This window comes from Aquarana catesbeiana, linkage group LG11 (genome assembly GCF_042186555.1).
Source record: "Aquarana catesbeiana isolate 2022-GZ linkage group LG11, ASM4218655v1, whole genome shotgun sequence".
Lineage (NCBI taxonomy): Eukaryota > Metazoa > Chordata > Amphibia > Anura > Ranidae > Aquarana > Aquarana catesbeiana.
Genome location: NC_133334.1, coordinates 155,302,483 through 155,323,143, shown reverse-complemented (window position 1 = coordinate 155,323,143; position 20,661 = coordinate 155,302,483).

The following is a 20,661-nucleotide window of genomic DNA, read 5'->3' as shown; positions in this document are numbered from 1 at the left end:
GTTTTTCAGGTTGCTCTTCACAGGCCTTGCTGTTCTTCAGTGCGTTCTGTTACTTCGTTCTGAGCAGCCGACCGTTTTCTAGCCATGTTGCGTATACGTACTCCTCGTAGAGTTTGTGCTGTGTGGGGGCTTGGTGTTGGGGTCCTTACCTTTGCACAAGTCCAGTCCATGAACAGGGTGGGGAGGAGTTCATGGACCAAGAATTGGTTGCTCCAGTTCTGTCACATGCCTTTGCTCCGTGAGATCCGTGAGAATAATCCTGATGATTTCAGGAACTTTCTCAGGATGACGGACCCCGTATTTCACCGTTTGTTGGCTTTGCTGACCCCTTATGTTAGCAGGCAGGATACCTGCTTGAGGCAAGCCATCACTCCGGAGAAGAGGCTTGTCGCCACCCTGCGGTACTTGGCGATGGGGAGAAGCCTGCAGGACTTGAAGTTCTCGACAGGCATCTCCCCCCAGGCTCTGGGGATCATTATCCCAGAGACCTGTTCTGCCATCATCCAGGTCCTGCAGAAGGAGTATATTAAGGTAAGATTTTTATCCTTTAATATCACGTTTTATTGTATTTAATGTTTGCTAATATATTGTATTTCTTTCCTCATTCCCTAATTATCATGATTGTAATATGCCGTGAATGTCCCCTTTGTCCTCATTCATGCTGGATTTTTATGTAATTATTTTTTTTGTCCTTCATACATATTTGCCTTCACTTACCTCCCCCCAGCATGGTCTCCTGGCCCTATATTCACCTCATGTATTCACAATGTATTTTATCAGCTCCATAAGAGTGCTTTACCCCAAACACCCCCTAAAATGTTTTTAAATGTGATTTGTGCTTTAAATTCAGGCAGAGTGCCAGAAGCTTTTTTTGGGTGTCCCCAAATCATTTTTAACCCTCCCTCCCCCCAACTGCTAAGTCAGCTGATACCAATTCTCTATCTATCCTCAATCATCTATCTGCTGACTTTGCCAAACCCATACACACTATACCCATCTCATTTGTGGTCAGATTTAAGGATGAATTGCCCAAAGCATGTAGTGCAAGGGCCTGTCTGTATACTTTCAAATGGTACTGTTTAAAGTTTTTGTATCCTATTATTATCTTGATAGGTAATAGCAGAATGTCCAAATGTGCTCAAATGTGTACAATGTGTATTTATATCTTTGTATTATGACACTTCTCACCTGTCCAGTGGGCTGCCAATAGTGTAACTAAGGAGGGGGTGTTCACAGCAATACCCATTATTTAGGCATTCATCTCTCAATGGAATGGAGAGGGTTACCTGTCCAAGAGCTCCCCCCCCATAATGTTAGAAATGGCCCATGAGAGGGGGGGAGGGGGAATCTGATAGGTGTACCTTATACTTTGTTCTTTAAAAACACCCTCAAATAAATGTTATCTTGATGTTGGCCAAGAATGTTTGTGTCTAATCTGCTTTCCTTGTTTATGTGCAAAATGAATAATTGTTTTTTTTTGGGTTTGACTCCCCAGTTTCCTTCCACGCCACAGGAATGGCAGACTGTGGCCTCCCACTTTGCCCAGCGGTGGGACTTTCCTAACTGCGGAGGGGCAATTGATGGGAAACACGTCCACATCGTCCCACCACCCAACTCGGGGTTGTACTATTATAATTATAAGGGGTTCAATAGTATTGTGATGTTGGCGGTGGTGTCGGCTACTTATGAGTTCCTGTATGTGGACGTGGGGAAGAATGGCCGGATATCCGATGGTGGAGTCATTGCCCAGACGGAGTTCTACAGGCGTCTCCAGAATGGCAGCTTGGACTTGCCACCTCCAGAAGACAATGTGGAAGGACTCCTATTCGTCTTCATTGCAGATGAAGCATTTGCACTGGGGGACATCTTATGCGGCCATTCCCAATGAGGACCCTCACCCCGGACCAGAGGGTTTTTAATTACCGGCTGGCCAGAGCCAGAAGAGTGGTGGAGAACACGTTTGGAATCATGGCCAGCCGGTTCCACCTATTTGCTGGCTCAGTTGGGCCTGAGGCTGGAATTCCAAATGAACCAACCCTGACGGTGCTTGAAAGTGGACGTCCTGGCTTCCCCCCTGAGTGCCCGTGATGTCCGGCTAAGATACCTTGAATTCTTTGCAGGTAGGGGGCTATCAATATGGCAGACAATGTCTAAAACCTTTTTCAAATAAAAAAAAAACTACTCAAATCTTTGGTGACATTTACTGCTTGTGTTTGTTTTAGCTGACCCTGACAGAAATGTTGTGAGTCCTGAAAATGGCGTGATTGTGTAACCTTACAAAGCACTGTTGGGTGTTATTTACTAAAGGCAAAGACACTTTGCACTACAAGTGCACTTGAAACTGCACTTGTAGTGCAAAGTGGATTTGCCCTTAGGAAATAACACCCATTGTCACAGAAAACACCAATTAGAGCACCACAAAAGTGTTGTAGCGTTGAGACAATAATCCACACATTCTTGATTAACAATCTTTTTAATACCAGCACAATCACATGTGCATTTCGAAAAGGTTTTTAAAACAAACCAACATGTTTGTTGTATAGCAATTTTTGGGGTCACATTATAAAAAGTAGAAATGTCCATTGAAGATAAAATAGGCATGTTTAAAACAAACAAGAAAGACACAAATCTTGAACTTACAAAGTCCACATTTGGTAGAACTTGAAGGCAATATCAGACATGAGTTTTTAAGAACTGTGTTTGATATTGTGTTCAGATGGGGTGAAGTCACCCCAGGAAAAGCCAAATTTTGAATATGCACACAAATTTACGAATGTCAGCATGTGCTACCTGCCATCACGGGGGATCGAGGGGCGTGTTTGGGGGGGTGCAACCCCTTCCTCACAGCTACTTTATTATTGAGGAAGGGGTTGCACCCCCAAAACGCGTCCATTGATCTCCCGTGATGGCAGATAGCACATGTTGACACACTGTGTGCCTCTTCAAAATTTGGCTTTTCTCAAATTTGTCAAAAAATTTCAAAAATTTGTAGCACACAAAAAACAAAGGGATTTGGAGGGGTTTTAAACTCTCCCTTTTCTTGATGTTTTCCAAGTCCCTATTACACCCCATGATCTCCCCGATCAGGATCTGTGCACTTTCCGAGGTGAAAGGATCTGGATCCACAACATCACGATCACCTAAAAAGATAGAAACCAAAAAACACCATGTATTAGAAATATGCCGGCATCCATCTTTTACCTGAGCCTGTGGTCGCAGACACTCACCTGTTGTGGTGACAGTTTCCACCACGTCTTCCTCCTCCTGCTCTGCTTGTCTTGGGTGGATTTCCCCTTCTTCCAGAGGTGGGCGGTCTGTGGTCTCCTCGGATGAGGGGTGTCCTCTGAGTCTTTTCTCCCCTATGTAAAAAAAAAATTGGTATACTTAGCACACAGATATTTGATGGCAGAACTATAAATATGAAACATTGCTTGGAAGTGGGGTACAATTGTCTATTTTGGGAGAGTTCCAAGATGTAGAATTTTTAGTGTCCTTTGTCAAGCTTCAATACTTTACCTGTTTTGTACAAGCTTCACAGATGGAGACACCCCTATAGTATACACTGGAGCACCTGTGTGGACCCCCTAATAAAAAGGGTGTTCTTGTGTCCCACACTAGTGCTCCAGTGTCCAGATGTGTAAACAGCTGCTGAGTGTCCTCTCCTTACACAGAATCTAGTTTGCATTTTATTCTAGTAACAAACCCATCTACACACAACCAAATTATTTTAAGACAAGTAGGCCCTAAAAAATGTGGGCAAATGCATATGGACAAAACAATGGTGTTTTCTAGGCCGAAAGAAAAATGTTTTAAACGAACTAATAATGTGCCCAGGAACATGAAAGTTGCCTTTTGAAACTGGAGAACAGTTAAGAAAAGCACATGGAGCAGCACAAACGTAATAAACATAAAGAATAGGAACACAGCACAACTACTTACTTTTTTGCAGCACTCTCCGGATCTTTCTGTACTGCTCATGCTCTCTTAATTTCAGGTCCGACCACCGCTTCCTGAGCTGATCTTTCAATCATCATACCCCGAAATTCCGGTGCAGGCTCTTGACCACTTTCGCCATGATCTTGGCCTTTCTGACATTGGGGTTGGGGTAAGGTCCATACTTCCCGTCATAGTCGGCCTTCTTCAGGATGTTGACCATCTCCAACATCTCGTCAAAGGACATATTCAATGCCTTAAATCTTCTCCTTCTGGATCCAGACGTTTCAGGCTCTGGGCTTTCCTCCTCCTCATTGCTGTAATTAGCACGCACCTGCTGTGTCTCCGCCATGTGCTCTTCCCCCACTGCGCAGAATGAAAAGGGGCAGGGAATAGACTAGAAAGAATGTCAGGGGCGGGCAGAGTTACACGCATGCGCAGTCTGTATAAAGCGTAACACGCGTGCGTAGTACGTACGATCTGTGAGCGGAGGAAGGAGTATTGGAGGCGCCAATCATGATAACGAAGGTAAGATCTAAACTTGGGCTATACTGCTTCTAGATTGAGGCCTATATTGTAACAAGATTAGGAGAGTTTTGCCTGACATTAGGGTTTGTCTCATGTTGTGTCTTGCAGATAGAATGGATGGCTTCAATGACCACAACTTCCTCCCCCTGTTCATAGACAAGTACAGGGAGCTGCCCTGTCTGTGGCAGGTGAAACATCCACATTATAATCATAAACAAAAGAGGCAGACAGCGCTGGAGAAACTGCTGGAGTTGGTGAAGCCGGTGGTCCCCACAGCAAACATCCCCTATTTAAAAGCCAAAATTGGTGGCCTGAGGAGCACTTATCTTAGGGAGCGCAAGAAGGTCACGGATTCCCAGAGATCAGGAGCTGCAGCAGATGACGTTTAGGTCCCCAGGCTGTGGTACTATGAGAGACTGCGATTTCTGTCAGACCAGACTGGAGTCAGGGAATCCCTCTCAACCCTTCATTCCACTCTTCCTTCCACCCCAGCTGAGGCTTCTGATGTCCAACCTGGGACTTCCAGCCAGGAAGAAGTGGAGGAGCCCAGCTTGAGCCAGGTATAGCATTGTTCTACAGATTTCTGGTCAATAAATAAATGATTTTTACTAGATGTTATTATTGATCACTAATTGCTGATTTAATACAGTTTTTTACATATCAATAGAGAGTAGTGGGCAAAAATAATTGGGACAAGAATGAAAAATGCTGGGCTCAGAAGGATAGTCTGTTATATCTGTTAACATTCAATTTGCAACAGTCATGAGGTGAAAATTGTGTGTGATTGATGAATAAAAAACTAAAACTATGTCCCTTTTTCATACACAGGAAGACCTCAGCCAGGACGAGGCTCTGGAATGTGGCACCCAGGAAGAGGCGGGGGTTAGTGGCAGCCAGGAGGAGGCGGGGCTAAGTGGCAGCCAGGAGAAGCCTGGGACCAGTAGGAGCCTGACTGAATAGCAGGTTCCTCCCCTCCGCCTTCCACACAAAAGACCCAGGAAGGGGAGTCACGTGCAGGATTCAGCACTCAGGCTGATTCAGGTGGCTTCTGTGTCCCTCAGAGCCTTACCCACTCCTGAAGAGGCCTTTGCCTGCATGGCTGCCACCAAACTGAAGGGCATGCAGGAGGGTCAACGCCTCCTGTGTGAGCAACTTATTTATAAAGTCCTAACTAAGGGGGTGAGTGGCTAAATCACACCCAATACTGACGTGATTGAGTTGGACCATCCTCCTCCTCCTCCTCCTGCCACAACTACACCACCACAGCCACAGCATGGAAGGAAGTGTGGAAGAAAGACCAGAGAGTGATGACCCTGAGTTCAGTCTGGTGTGACAAAAGATGCAGTCTCTTGTATGACCACAGCCTGGGGACACAGATGTCATCTCCTGCTTTCAGGATCTCTGGGACTTCTGGACCAGACTACACTCCCTTATATATGGACTCCTCAGGCCACCATTTTTGCTGGAAAAGAATTGATGTGTGCCCTGGGGGCCAAAGGCTTCACCAATTTCTGCTGTTTCTCCAGCGTTGCCTCCCTCTTTGTTTGGTTCTGAGCCCTTAATAAAGGAATTTTTGATTCAACTATACTCGCCTATGTGTGTTTTCCTTCAAAAAGGACAGTTTGTTTGTGAGGAGGCAGGTACATTTCAAAAATATGTGAAATTAACAAGAGACACCAAGCAAAGTCCTTGAGATTAAATAATACAAGATATCAATGGTGTTGTGGTAACTTGACACATAAAACACACACAAAAACCCCCCAAAAAGGGGGAGTAAAACCCCCCAAAAATTTAAAAAATACATCAGCCTGGAAAAAAATACAAACACAAAAAAAAAAAATCAGCCTTGAAAAAAATACAAAACAAAAATAAAACAAGGCAAGAGTTTGGTTCTGATTAATGATGAAACACCCAAATAGGTAGGCACTACATCCCTGGAAAAAAATATGAATAGCAATGGAGAGGAATAAGGGATTTTTACGGTGCAAAGATAATAGACAAAAATAATAAATAAATAAATACATTTTTATAAAAGAACTGATTTTTAATTTAACATTCAAGGTTAAAAACACGTAGATAGTACATAGTTGACAAATATTACAGTGTTTATACAGTTACAGTGGTCAAATAGGACACAAGTGTGTTTTTTGAGAGATGATATGGCTGCATACTAGCCCGACATGTTTCGCTATCTTGCTTTCTCAAGGGATATGCAAGCCGAGGATTAATATCATCCAATACTCTTATAGTTCCCCGAGTGACCCCAGCCTAGGTCAGTCCCCGCACAACCATCCACTAACACTGGAAATCTGACTTGGCCATAAAGGTGCAATCACAGGGGACAGAAAGGTGAAATTTAAATTATTTAGTTAACAAAGCATAATGGTGGAGAGGGATCTTCAGAACACCTACTGGTGGTAATTGCAGGGGAGTATTCTGGTAGCAGTCACAAAACGAGTTCCACCCTCCGGCTCTGGCCAAATTTTTTTTTTTTCTTTTGTCTATTATCTTTGCACCGTAAAAATCCCTTATTCTTCTCCATTGCTATTCAAAAATAAAACAACAAAAAAGAAATTTGGTCAGATGTGTCAAATCAAAATATATTGAGGGAATCACGATAAATAATAAAGAAAGAAGTTTGTGAGAAGTCTGTGTGAATATCAGCAGCAAAACTACTTCATTCTTCTCACATTATAAAGAAGAAGAGAGTGCGCTGTATTAAACCATTTAAAACATTGCAGCGTGACGAAAGTGCTGTATCCATTCCGAACGCTAATTTTACCAGACCGAGCTGTTCCGTCTCAGAATTTCTTCTGAGTATGCGTGGTACTTTGTGAGTCGGAATTGTCCACACACGGTCGGAATTGACACGATCGGATTTTGTTGTCGGAAAATTTTATAGCCTGCTCTCAAACTTTGTGTGTCGGAAAATCTGATGGAAAATGTCCAATGGAGCCCACACACGGTCGGAATTTCTGACAACACGCTCCGATCGCACATTTTCCATCGGAAAATCCGACCGTGTGTACCGGGCATTACACTTTTTGACAAGCAATGCAGATCCATGTCAATCAATGAATAACATCCGATGCCCATCGAAAGAAAAAAATCCAGCCGACACAATCTGATCCCATCACTTACTTATGCCAAATGGCATCTCCCGGGGACAAAAGTAAACAAAGGGGCACTCAGTCTCCTGGGTGGCATTGAACAGCATCCTGTAGCACAGAGTAGGAGCTTAAGGAACCAAACTGACCACACCAGGTTTTGTGCTTCTTGTTATTGAAACATTTTCCAACAATCAAAAATTTAACTTGCAGCAATTGACAGCTATTTTTTTTTTGTTTTACAATAGAGTTTAGTACAACTTAATCACATGAAACTGCCAATATTTTTGTGGAGTGAAAAAAAATGATTTTCCTTTTAATTTTTAAATACTTTTATAACATCACGAATGCAGCTTCCAAGACATCTCTGGTTATGGTATGGTATAGCCTTCCAGTGTATTGTATGCACTGGGTGGCTATATGGATTAGCAATTAATTGTTTTTTTTTTTCTTTTTCTTTGGACGTTCCCCCGGCTGGAAACCAGAAACACTCTGAGGGAAAGATATGTCACCAGTACACCAAGGATCTCCAAAAAAGGTCCAAATCTTTTTTTTTTAACGATCGTGTCACAGCTAAAATAGTGACATTTCAAAGCCATGCAGGATCCTTTAATAAGGCACGAGGAGTTTAAATCAATTGGGAAAAAATCTGTCAAATCAAAATTGCCCATTTTAAAGGGTTTAAAAAAAAAGCATGAGGGTGGGCACTACTCTGGGGAACCTGTACCAGTGCAAAAAAAAAAAAAAAAAAAACATTTTGTCAGGAGCAGTGATTTTAAAACCAATCCTGATGGTACTGCACACCAAATTTCAGCTCCCCAAGCTATCATCTGGTATATGAAGGAGGCAGAGTTAGTAGTGACATAATTGGGATGTTTCCTCTAGTAGAGATACTAGCTAGCATTCCAGCCCTAAAGATTAACAGACTGGCTGTTGCACTACCGCAGATTAAGAGAACTATGTGTGTTAGAACCCTACTGGAGGAGAGGAGGCAAGATTGTTTTTTTTTTAAATTTGAACACCATTTAAATGCTAGCTCTGTAGCACAGATCTTTAAAGCCCAACTCTTTCATTGACCTCACCACCACACTGCATGGGTTAAATGTTTATTTAGTTTAGTTAGATAGAAATAAGCAACAATACTTACCTTATTGCTCCCACAGAGTTCCTCCCAGCATCTATTTAGCGTTTAGCTTAAATTTACCTTTCCTTTGTAATTTTGGCAAGATTCAAGACTCTTAAAGCAAGGTTGCAAAACTGGTTACTCAATAGTATTCCCTCTGGCAAACCTGAAAAATAAGCTTGCTGGTATGTCCTACCATGTCTACCACAATGTCCTGCACAGGGGGGTTGATTTACTAAAATTGGAGAGTGCAAAACCTGGTGCAGCTGTACATGGTACTGTGCAGATTTTTCACTCTCCAGTTTTAGTGAATCAAGTCATTAGATGGTAAAATTCTTCCACTGCAGTCTTTCATTATCATTACCAAATTGTGAGAGTTTTTTTTTTTTAAGTGCTTTAGATAACCCTGAGAATTTCTTGTGTGTGAAAACAGCAGAAATTATTAATTTCCTTTAGGCTAGGTTCACAACTGTGCGGGTGGTTCCTGCTGTGGGTCCACGCCTATTTCCACAGCCGCAAACACACAATCTGCTGGTCACTGGTGCAATGCTTTAGAGGCTCCAGAAACAAAAAATAATAAATGCACATTTTTTACCTGCAAAAAAATTTGCATTTATTATTTTTTGTTAAAAGTTGAACCTATCCTTTAATTCAAGATAAACAGACATCGGAAAGTAAGCTTGTTAATAGAAAAAGAGGAAACTTTCTGTTAGTACATGTGTAAACTATTACAGTTCTGTTGAAAATGTTGCAAATTAATATTATTAAAATTACAGTATCTGTATAGAGATTCTGCATATTATACCTATTAGTCAATTTACAGAGAAAAGGATGTGCCTTACATGTCAGTTATTGACTGTATTTAAATTTGTATGCTATTAAAGTGTTTAAATAGCCATATGTACTTTTCTTTCCTAATTGTGAGCAAAGGAAAAATAGGTGGTGTCAAAAGAACACCCAGACAGGTCTACTCTTGATGTATAACCTGTGTTGAAAAACATATAAGGAATCTTATTGCAGTATGGCTCTTTTTATTTATCTTGTCATTTTGGTTTAGTTTTTGCCTACTAGGAGACTTTACCTGTCTATCACCTGCCAGATGGATCAAATTTCTTCACACTACCTAACCTAGCAAGTGAAAATATGTTGCCAGGGGTTCACTAGAGACTGTTACTCACCACATCCCATGTATATAAAAAAGACCAAATCCTTTCCCGTGGAGCAGCCCAAAAAAATCTGAGATTTTGAGTTGATCTATCCTAGCAAGCCCAGTGCAAGTAATTCTAGCCTTCCTTATTCTGTTTCCTGATAAATTGTGCAGCAACGTATTTCTGTTTGTGTGTGTTTCTGACAAACATGTAACATAAACCTATTTCCTGCATATGAATACTTGATTTCTATATTGTTGACTAGCTGCTGAAAAAAATGGGGGTTGGTTTTCTTAAAGGCAAGGGAAGTTTCACTGTCCAGAGAAATTTCACCCAGAGTTTAGTGAAAACGGTGAAACTTCACTTTGTAAAGAATACTGAATGATCTGCAAAGCAAATAAAAAAATGCAATTTTGCTTGTGCATGATTTGATTCAGTAGAGCTTCACCTCATTCTCTAAGCTCTATGGAAGTTTCTCTTGGAAAGTGAACAGTCTATTTGTCTTTTGTAATTCAACTCCATGGAGGATGTTTGTAGGGCAGATAGGGGACCATGGGATACTCACTGAACATACACATGCTTCCCAATTAAAAAAAACGGTACAAACTATTCATTAGAAATTGCCAAAACTGGCAACAAAAACTGACCAATTTAGGTCAAATCACAGTTTCAGTAAAACATTCACATACAATCATAACAACTAACAATACATACAAGGAGACATTGAAAATCTAAAATATTCCTTTGAGGGGAAAGTCCAAGTGAAGAGCTTAGTAGACAATATATATAAACAACAGATTGGTACAAAGAACGGGGCTATTGATTTCCTGGAAAAGACTTATTTTTCAAAGCCAATGTACTTTGAAATAGTGGCGAGTGCATTTGCTCACTTGAAAAGAGATTCACCCCAATTCAGGCCAGTCTGCAGTAATAAGATATTGCCATTAAATATTAATTTGACACTGGGTAAATAGATCTGGCCTTTGCTTCCAGTTCAGTTCATTACCGTGTTGCAAAGCCAGTTAAATCTCCTTGTTTGGATTAGTCTAATTCCAAATAAAAATATAATAAGGTCCAAATAAAAAAAAATTACTTTGTGATGATGTGAATAACCAGTAAGAATGTACACCATGCCATGTTTGTAATTAGACACTTATTGGCACAGTTACTAGACTAGGTTCAGTCAGTGAGGGAGGAAGACTCACACTTCAGAAAGGAAACCAAGATCCACTTGACTTCCAGAAGGATTTCCCCCCTTTGTGACCAGAACATTTTTTGCTATTCAGCACTGTGCAACTTTAACTGGCAATTGCTCAGGCATGAATTATATACAGTAAATAAAACTGATGTAATTGTTTTCACACGAATAGATCTTTCCTTTGGTTGTATTTGATCACCACTGGGTTTTTTTGCTTGAGCTATAAATGAAAGAAGACCAAAAAACAAAACAAAAAAAACATATTTTATACTCTCTGTTATAAAAAATATCCAATAAAATCACATTTTGTCATAACTTTAGGCCAAAATGTCTTCTGCTACAGAACAGTAAAAAAATCCCAATAAGTGTATATTAATTAGTTTTTGGTTTCTGTGAAAGTTATAGCATCTACAAACTATGGAACTGCTGGAATTCACACAGTTTTTACCTTTGTTTTAAAATTGTGCACCCTTGTGGAATAGCGACAAACTACAATACTTAAACATCGCCATGGCAACGCTTTAAAATTTTTTACAGGTTACCATCTCAGAGTTACAAAGGAGGTCTAGCACTAGAATAATTGCTCTCTCTATAACGTTTGCGTCAATAACTCACATGTGTGATGCAAACACCGTTTACATATGCGTGTACAACCTACGTATACGTTCGCCTCTGCGTCCAAGCATGGGGGGGGGGACTTTAAGATTTTTATTGTATTTTTTTTTCTAATCCCTTTTATTGCTGTCACAAGGAATGTATACATCCCTTGTGACAGAATTAGGCAGTGGCAAAAACTCTTTATTGATAGATCTGGGGTCTATTAGACTTTAGATGTATCTTCTTCCCTTAAAAGCATTTGATCACACTAAGATCGTGTGAGCAGATGCTTTCGCTATTTAAAAATGGCACTGTTTACATCCAGGAAACTGGAATGATGAAAATACTGGTTGGTTCTGGTCTCCTAGACCATAGAGGTGATTGGAGATGATCAAGTATGAATTTAGACTTCGTAGTGTATTTAGACTTCGTAGTGTATTTTGTCATTACTAAAAATAATGCCGCGTACACACGAGCGGACTTTACGGCAGACTTTGCCCGGCGGACGGGATTTCGTTGCACAATTCGATCGTGTGTGGGCTCCAGCGGACTTTGTTTTCTCAAAAGTTGGACGGACTTAGATTTGAAACATGTTTTAAATCAATCCATCGAAATCGAATCCGGTCGAAAAGTCAGCTCATCTGTATGCTAGTTCGATGGACAAAAAGCCACGCTAGGGCAGCTATTGGCTACTGGCTATGAACTTCCTTGTTTTAGTCCAGTCGTACGTCATCACGTACGAATTCGACGGACTTTGGTGGATTGTGTGTAGGCAAGTCCGTTCATTCAGAAAGTCCATCGTAAAGTACGTTGAAAAGTCCGCCCGGCAAAGTCTGCCGTAAAGTCCGCTCGTGTGTACGCGGCATAAGTAAAATATTTCCCGGATTCCTTACTCATATTTCCACTATAAAAAGGCATTCTGACATTTCTATTAGGAATGATAAGGTCCAAGCATTTTGTATGGTCGTCATGTCAGTGGACATGACATGGCTTATCTATGGTTTGATAAAAGAATGGTTATCACAAAATCAAGAACTATCATATAATGTTTTGAAAGATGTATTAGAGATGACCACTGTGCTAGTTGGATACTTGTGCTCTTAATTGAGTTGATTTACAAAAGACAGAAATAGAGTTAATTTCGCTTAGTGAATAAGGTTACCCCCAATCATCCAGTCAAAAGTTGAAAGTGCTTAAATTCACTCCAGGGAAAAAAATTATGGCAAAACCACCATTTGGAGATGTCCAAATGGGGATGAAACAGCAACAGAAGGAAAATCATTCAATGGAAATGCCACTTGCCAACTGCCCACAGTACATATACAGGTAGGTCATGACTTTGACATTAAATACCATTGTTATGGCAGCAATTAGCTGCCATAACCCCGGTATCATTTTGTTCTGTGGGCTATTCGGCATCGGTTAAAAGTGGTCCTAGTGGCAGATTCCCGGTCTTTTCTGACCTTACCGGAGCCATTGGTAATCCCGCAAATGATCCGATGTGGCTGATGGCTAGCCAGGAAGTCGAGTGAGGGCAAGATAGCCCCCACTTGACTCTATGCGGCTCTGTGCCCCTGGAGGACTGAAGCAACCATCCGATTCTTGGGCTTAAAGAGATGATTTTTTTTAAAGTCAAAATGTCATTTTTTTCTTTTGCTTTTAAAATGAGAGGTAAATGAGAGATCTGGGGTCTGGTTGACTCCAGATCTCTCAATAAAGAGGTGTCATACTGTCATGATTATTTCTATTACAAGGGATGTTTCCATTCCTTATAATAGGAATAAAAGTGATCAAAAATAAATAAAGGGACGGTGTAAAAATAAAAAATAAAAGATAAAATAAATAAGAAAAAAAAAATGAAAGCACCCTATCCCTCCATGCTCACACGCAGAAGTGAATGCATACATAAGTCACCATGTGAGAGCAATTATTACTCCTCTGTAACTCTAAACAGGTAACCTGTAAAAATTTTAAAGCGTTGCCTATGGAGATTTTTAACTACCGTAGTTTATCGCCATTCCACAAGCACATGCAATTTTAAAGCATGACATGTTAGGTATCTATTTACTCTGAGTAACATCATCTTTCACATAAAAAAAAAAATTGGGCTAACTTTAGTGTTTTTTATTTTTTTATTTATTAAGGTGCATTTTTTCCAAAAAAATAAAGTTTGAAAGACCGCTGAGAACATACAATGTGACATAAAATATTGCAACAATCATTGTTTTATTCTCTGGTTATTCTTATGGTCTCTGCTAAAAAAAATGTATAATGTTTGGGAGTTCTAAGTAATTTTCTAGCAGAAAATACTAATTTAAACTTGTAAACAAAAAGCTCCAAAAAAGGCCTGGTCAGCAAGTGGATAGGAGAAATTATCTCTCATTTTTTGTTGAGTCTACAGGAAGACAGGGTAAAATTTCCAGTGGGGCACTGGAACAGATTGCAAACACAGAAACTGACATAGCTTTTAACAATCCAGGCCTCAATCCAAAAACTGAATACATGGATTGGAAGAAATGTACTAATCAATACTAAGTACTAGACTAAAACAGCTCCAAAAGCATCACTGTGCTCCCCATAATTTTATCCAACAGAAAACCCTCCCACAATTATGTTCCCTGCTGTTTGCAAATCTCCATACACCTCATTAAAAATAGTGAACTTATTTTAAAGGCGTCTGTATAATAGTCAAAAAAAAAATCTTAAATCCAGTTACAGTGTTATGCACAAGCCTCATAATGTAAGAGAATAACCATGTACCGAATGTGGTCCCATTGATCTTAAAGGTCAAGTTTGACAAGTTAAGTTAAATTTGCTGCAGACATGAAGCAAAACATTGTGGCCACAACATGTGTACTTTCTCCTTTGGCTACAATGGTAATCTCTAATTGGATGGTTGGGATCAACTGCTGCCTGGGTGAAAGGGGCCTTACTTTTTTTGGTTTTATTTATAAATGTTTTGAAGAGCAAACAAACAATTTCTGTCCAAAAAAATATTTTCTTTCTTAGTAATGTTTGTAAATCCTTTCACTATAACATAGCAAGTGAGAGACACAGAGAGTGAAAAATATAACCTTAACTATAACCACTTCAATTTAAATCTAGTTTGAAAGGAAGCAGAAATGTATTAATTTATTATTATCAAATAAACATTTTTGCATTGAATTTGGCACCCCTTTTATGTTGTAACTGGAAGCAAATTCTTCCCTTTGGTTTTCTTTTATGCTGGCCCTAAATAGGTGTGTACACAAATAACACAAATACACAAATAACTTAGGCCTATTCATAAGCATCTTGGCTGATGAATTCTGTGAACGCCAATAAACATCAATCACTATTGCTAGTATGCTGTGAGAACTTGCTTTACTTTTCTCTTGATGTTTGTTTTCTGATACTGGTAGTGACAGGATTATAAAACTGTAACAGCCACAGACCAGAAATAAAAACAGCTTGTGAAACACCATTTTTATGTGAATAAGAATTATTTTGTTTTTGCTTTTTTATCCTAATAAAGAGTGGTTTGGTCTGCCTTATATTATGCAAACATGCAAATGCTACTGAATTCTGATTTCCTTTTAGCCCATTAGTCTGGGTGAGAGTCAGCAAATATTCACAAAAACTAAATAAGATATCTCTTAAACATTCTTCACAGTCTTGCAGAGAAGAGTGAAGAGTTACTTACACAAGAAGCTACCATTTATAAAAAATACATAGTACAGTAGCTACTTATCATAATAGTCTTTACAAATATCTACTGTATGCAACCTCATAGTAGTATTAAGGAGGAGCAAGTTAACATGTTTTAATAATATTATGAAAGAAAATCAAACGGGTAACAATATTTTTCAAGTATAGTACCTATCTTTTTACATCCAGAGACGCAAAAAAACACTGTTAAAATGTAGCCTTGTTCATCTGTCTATACTTTGCTTATATTTTAAGAGCTGTTTTATTTTGATTAAACCTGTCTGCAGTGTGGATTGTACAATATGGAGATTGACATACTTTTCACCATGATGACAAGGCATCAAGGATCATTTTAGTTGTACATTCTGCTGGGTCTGTAATGACAGCTTTCAAAGCACAGGGAAAAGGTCAGAAGATTGTTGTTTAAAAGTAAAAATTTAAAGCTGAAATTAGCAGACAGAGTGGCACTGGTATTTAGACAAAAGTCTGTAAAAGAAGATGGTGAATATTTACCTTTCCTGCTGCCTGTGCCACCAGAGCACCATTCCACTATTGAGAATTTTTCATGTGAAGTCTGCATGCAAACCCACACTTACAGAAGTGCCAATCTTCTAAATCCCCCACAGCACTTATTGTTTCCTTTCTGATGTTACTGATTTGTTCTGAAATGGCATTAAGCTCAGCAGGGAGATCATTTGCAGTCTTTTTTCTCTGATATGTCCTTTTGAAGGTTTTTTTTGTTTAAAAGACTAAATTCTCCTTTACAAGAGGAATTGCACTTTTCATAATGAAAATAGCCTTTCCTATTGTCCATTCTGCCCAATTATACCCATTTACTTATTTATCTTTATATCTATTTATCTTTCATCAAGCTACCTCTGTGACAGTCTTGACTTTGCACACTTTCTTTTCAGAACTTCAAAAGATGCACCCTTTGGCCCTTCATCCTGTAGTATAATGTGACACTCCAGGAAAAGAGCAGAGCCTGCAGAGGTAATAGATAGCCCATGATGCACTGCCTTACTGCAGCATCCAATAGGGCATGTTTTATCTCTGTGGACCATGTCTCCCTTATTACAGCACCACCTCTATTTTGTTTCACCCACCTTCCTATTTCCTCCTTTAGCACAAGTACATGGGAGGGTGTTGGCAGAGATACTTTGCTATCATTGTACTTAGCTATGCAGAGGTATCAGCCAAATGATCAGACAGGCAGTAAAGTGCAACTTGAGGTTTACTGTATAAATGCAAAACATATTCACTATGCCAATAAATTGGTAAAGAGATATGTAACATAAAGACTGCTAGGTAGCATCACAATGCAGAATTACAGTATCTAAGAGAACCAAGTATTAAAAGCAATCACTAGTAGTAAACAGAGGAATACAGTTCAGTCTAGTAAAAATACAGATAATTGTGGTGTCTTGGGGAGTAACACCTCTCCCACAAGTAAGCAAAATTGTAAATGAACTCAAGAATACGGAGGTATCAAAAATTGATCACCCATGCAATCCTAAAAGTCCAAAGCTGAGTGAACTAAATGACAATCTTAAATGGTGGCAACGAAACCACATATATAAAAAAGAAAAATCCAGGTGAATATCAAATATTCCTCCGTGAGAAAGCAGTCCACCACCAAGAATGGAAGGGGTCACTCCTTACCGGAAAGCCACAATCCCCCACTACAGAGGATCATAGCTCGCAAACACAGCTGAAACTGGCAACTGGAACTCGCATCGGTATCCACTACAGGGTCATCAAATCATCAGCGGTTATGGACCAGCTCGTGGAAGAAGTACCATAAAACGAAGATGGAACTCACATAGTGTAAAACCATTAGGGACTTTATTAAAAACGCATAAAAAACACACTTATGCCCGGTACACACGGTCGGATTTTCCGTTGGAAAATGTCCGATCGGAGCGTGTTGTCGGACATTCCGACCGTGTGTGGGCTCCATCGGACATTTTCCATCAGATTTTCCGACACACAAAGTTTGAGAGCAGGCTATAAAATTTTCCGACAACAAAATCCGATCGCGTCAATTCTGACCGCGTGTGGCCTGTTCCGACGCACAAAGTGCCACGCATGCTCAGAAGAAATTTCGACACGGAACAGCTCGGTCTGGTAAAATTAGCATTCGCAATGGATACAGCACTTTCGTCACGCTGCAATGTTAAAAATGGTATAATACAGCGCACTCTCTTCTTCTTTATAATGTGACAAGAATTAAGTATTTTTGCTGCTCATATTCACACAGACTTCTCACAAACTTATTTCTTTACTATTTATCGGGATTCCCTCAATATATTTTGATTTGTCACATCTGACAACATTATTTTGGTGTTGTTTTTTTTTTTTTCTTTTTTGGTTTTAAGGCAGATTATTTTTTTTTGGTTTGTATTTTTTTCAAGGCTGATTTTTTTGTTTTTTGATTTTTATTTGTACTCCAGAAAATTTTTGTGTGTGTTTTTTGTGTCAAGTTACCACAACACCATTGATATGTTGTTCTATTTAATCTGTAGGAGATTGTTTGGTGTTGTTGTCCCTTGTTAATTTCACATTTTATTTTAGAAATATACCTGAATCGTCACCAACAAACTGTCCTTTTTGGATGAAAACACATACAGGAGAGTATAATTTCACAAAAAAAAACTTTTATTAAGGGCTCACAACTAAACAAAGAGGGAGGCAACGCGGTTGAAACTGCAGAAATTGGCGAAGCTTTGGACCCCCAGGGCAGACATCAATTATTTCCAAGCAAAATTGGTGGCCTGAGGAGTCCTTATCTAAGGGAGTGCAGTCTGGTCCAGAAGTCCCAGAGATCCGGAAAGCAGCAGATGACATCTGTGTCCCCAGGCTGTGGTCATACGAGAGACTGCAGCTTTTGTCAGACCAGACTAAACCCAGGTCATCACTCTTTTGTCTTCCTTCCATGCTTCCTTCCACGCGGTGGCTCTGGTGGTGGAGTTGTGGCAGCAGGAGGAGGAGGATGGTCCAACTCAATCACGTCGGTCTTGGGAGTTAGTTCCCCACTCACCCCCTTAGTTAGGACTTTATAAATAAGTTGCTCACACAGGAGGCGTTGACCCTCCTGCATGCCCTGCAGTTTGGTGGCAGCCATGCAGGCAAAGGCCTCTTCAGGAGTGGGTAAGGCTCGGAGGGACGCCGAAGCCTCCTGAATTAGCCTGAGCACTGAATCCTGCATGGGAGTCACCTTCCTTGCTCTTTTATATGGAAGGCGGAGGGGAGGAACCTGCGATTCAGTCAGGCTGTGACTGGTCCCAGGCTTCTCCTGGCTGACACTTAGCCCTGCCTCCTCCTGGCTGCCACTAATCTCTGCCTCCTCCTGACTGCCACATTCCAGAGCCTCCTCCTGGCTGAGGTCTTCCTGTGTATGAAAAAGGGACATAGTTTGAGTCTTTTATTCATCAATCACACACAATTTTCACCTCATGACTGTTGCAAATTGAATGTTAACAAATATAACAGACTATCATTCTGAGCCCAGCATTTTTCATTCTTGTCCCAATTTTGGGTGCCCACTACTGTCTATTGATATGTAAAACACTTATTTCAATCAGCAATTAGTGATCAATAATAACATCTAATAAACATCATTTATTTATTGACCAGAAATCAGTAGAACAATGCTATACCTGACTCCAGCTGGGCCCCTCCACTTCTTCCTGTCTGGAAGGCCCAGGTTGGACATCGGAAGCCTCAGCTGGGGTGGAAGGAAGAGTGCAAGGAAGAGTGGAGAGGGATTCCCTGACTTCAGTGTGGTCTGACAGAAATCGCAGTCTCTCATAGTACCACAGCCTGGGGACATAAACATCATCTGCTGCAGCTCCGGACCTCTGGAAATCCGTGACCTTCTTGCGCTCCCTAAGATAAGTGCTCTTCAGGCCACCAATTTTGGTTTTTAAATAGGGGATGGTTGCTGTGGGGACCACCGGCTTCACCAACTCCAGCAGTTTCTCCAGCGCTGCCTGCCTCTTTTGTTTATTATTGTAATGGGGGTGTCTCACATGCCACAGACAGGGCAGCTCCCTGTATTTGTCTATGAACAGGGGGAGGAAGTTGTGGTCATTGAAGCCATCCATTTTCTCTGCAAGACACAACACAAGACAAACCCTAAAGTCAGGCCAAACTCCCCTAATCTTGTTACAATATAGGCTTCCATTTTGAAGCAGTATAGGCCCAAGTTTAGATCTTACCTTCGTTATCACGATCGGCGCTTTTGATGCTCCTTCCTCTGCTCACAGATCGTACGTAATACGCACGCGTGTTACGCTTTATACACACTGCGCATGCGTGTAACTCCGCCCGCCCCTGACGTTCTTTCTAGTCTATTCCCCGCCCCTTTTCATTCTGCGCAGTGGGGGAAGAGCACATGGCGGATACACAGCAGGTGCGTGCTAATTATAGCAACGAGGAGGAGGGGGAGGAAAGCCCGGAGCCTGAAATGTCACGATCCAGAAGGAGACGATTTAAGGCCTCAAATATGTCCTTTGGGGAGATGTTGGAGATGGTGGACATCCTGAAGAAGGCTGACTATGATGGAAAGTATGGACCTTACCCCAACCCCAATGTCAGAAAGGCCAAGATAATGGCGAAAGTGTTCAAGAGTCTGCACCGGAAATTCGGGGTACGACGATTGAAAGATCAGCTCAGGAAACGGTGGTCGGACCTGAAATTACAAGAACATGAGCAGTACAGAAAGATCCGGAGAGTGCAGCAAAAAAATAAGTAGTTGTCCTGTGTTCCTATTCTTTATGTTTCTTACGTTCGTGCTGGTCCATGTGCTTTTCTGACAAGTGTACATTTTTAAATGGCAACTTTCATGTTCATGGGCACATTATTCGTTCGTATCAAACATTTTTCTTTCGGCCTATAAAACACCATTGTTTAGGCCATATGCATTTGGCCACAATTTTTACGCCCTACTTGTCTGAAACTAATTTGGTTGTGTAGATGGCTTTGTTACTAGAATGAAATGCAAACTAGATTCTGTGTAAGGAGAGGACACTCAGCAGCTGTTTTCACATCTGGACACTGGAGCACTAGTGTGGGACACAAGAACATCATTTTTATTAGAGGGCCACACAGGTGCTCCAGTGTATACTATAGGGGGGGCTACATCTGTGAAGCTTGTACCAAACAGGTAAAGTATTGAAGCTTGACAAAGGACACTGAAAATGCTCCATTTTGGAACTCTGCCAAAACAGACAATTGTACCCCACTTCCAAGCAATGTTTCCTATTTATAGTTCTGCCATCAAATCTCTGTGTGCTAATTATAGCATTTTCGTTTTACATAGGGGAGAAAAGACTCGGA